The sequence below is a fragment of the Octopus bimaculoides genome, chromosome 24 (assembly GCF_001194135.2).
Source record: "Octopus bimaculoides isolate UCB-OBI-ISO-001 chromosome 24, ASM119413v2, whole genome shotgun sequence".
In the NCBI taxonomy this organism is placed as follows: domain Eukaryota; kingdom Metazoa; phylum Mollusca; class Cephalopoda; order Octopoda; family Octopodidae; genus Octopus; species Octopus bimaculoides.
In genome coordinates this window covers 28,144,131-28,145,572 of record NC_069004.1, presented here as the reverse complement: position 1 = coordinate 28,145,572, position 1,442 = coordinate 28,144,131, and the positions used below count along the sequence as shown (strand labels likewise).

At 39.3% G+C, this 1,442-nt stretch overlaps 1 protein-coding gene and 1 long non-coding RNA gene across 7 annotated transcripts in view; one reads left to right on the top strand and one right to left on the bottom strand.

Moving 5' to 3' along the window:
- Nucleotides 1-1,442, bottom strand: part of LOC106882187 (alpha-(1,6)-fucosyltransferase) — an 881,702-nt gene that overhangs the window by 220,274 nt on the left and 659,986 nt on the right. The window lies entirely within an intron of this gene.
- The window catches only part of LOC128250699 (uncharacterized), a 42,431-nt gene that overhangs the window by 12,689 nt on the left and 28,300 nt on the right, over nucleotides 1-1,442 (top strand). The gene's annotated exons all lie outside the window — the stretch shown is intronic.

Below are 1,442 nucleotides of genomic sequence, written 5' to 3'. Positions count from 1 at the left end.
ATATATATATATATACATATGTAACCATTTATCTTTTACTTGTTTCAATCACTGGAATACAGCCATGCTGCAACACTACTTTGAACTTGAAAGGTTTTAGTTAGACAAACTGACTCTAGTATTTATTTATTAAATCTGGTATTTATTCTATTGGTCTCTTTTGCTGAACTAATATGTTATGGAGATATAAACAAATAGGCATAGGAGTGGCTGTGTGGTAAGTAGCTTGCTTACGAACCACATGGTTCTGAGTTCAGTCCCACTGCGTGGCACCTTGGGCAAGTGTCTTCTTCTATAGCCTCGGGCTGACCAAAGCCTTGTGAGTGGATTTGGTAGATAGAAACTGAAAGAAGCCTGTTGTATATATATATGTGTACGTGTGTGTATATGTTTGTGTGTCTGTGTTTGTCCCCCCCCAACATCGCTTGACAACTGATGGTGGTGTGTTTACGTCCCCATAACTTAGCGGTTCAGCAAAAGTGACCGATAGAATAAGTACTAGGCTTACAAAGAATAAGTCCTGGGGTCGATTTGCTCGACTAAAGGCGGTGCTCCAGCATGGCCACAGTCAAATGACTGAAACAAGTAAAAGAGTAAACCAACACTGCTTGGTGGCTTGTGTTGGTTTGTTTACCTCCCTGTAATTTAGTGTTTCAGCAAAAGAGACTAATAAAATAAGTACCAGACAAGTAGTGGAAGTTAAACGCAAAGACATATTCACACATACAAATACACATATAAACACTGGGCTTCCACACAGTTTCCATCTACCTAATTCACTCACAAGACATTGGTCAGCTCAGGGTTATAGCAGAAGTATAGTAGAAGACACTTGCCCAAGGCGTCAAATAATGGCATTGCACACAAAATCATGTGGTTGCTAAGCAACTGTTTCTTCATCCCCACCCCCTGTTGTTTCAATTTCTTAACTCTGGTAAAATGAAAAGTAAAGTTTATCGCAGCAGAATATATAGAAAGAACAAAAGCATAGCAGAAAAATTCTACAAGGCAATTTTGTCCGACATTAATGATTTTACCGTCAACCACTCAAAGTATACACACACAAATATATGTGCCATTCCAACAGCTAATCACACCCCCAAATCTAATCAACTGCCAATCAGTCAAGACTCAAATTGAAAGATATGAAGTTACATTGGTATCAGTGAAATTTGAATTTGTAACGTTTTAGTCAGTAATGCAACATCTTAGCCATTGCACCTCATATTTCTATTTGTAAATCCTAAGAAAATTTAATCTACATGCTGGGGATTTTGTTTTTTCTTTAACGTGACAACTTGCTGGGGCAGCCTGCTGGAGCCTAGCAGCAGGTATAAAAAGGGGAATTTGACAAGACAGTCAGTCGGACGCTGACACTCGTTGATGCTGCATTGAAGAGGCCAGGGAATAGAAGAAAGAAGACATGCACCCAACACCAGAGC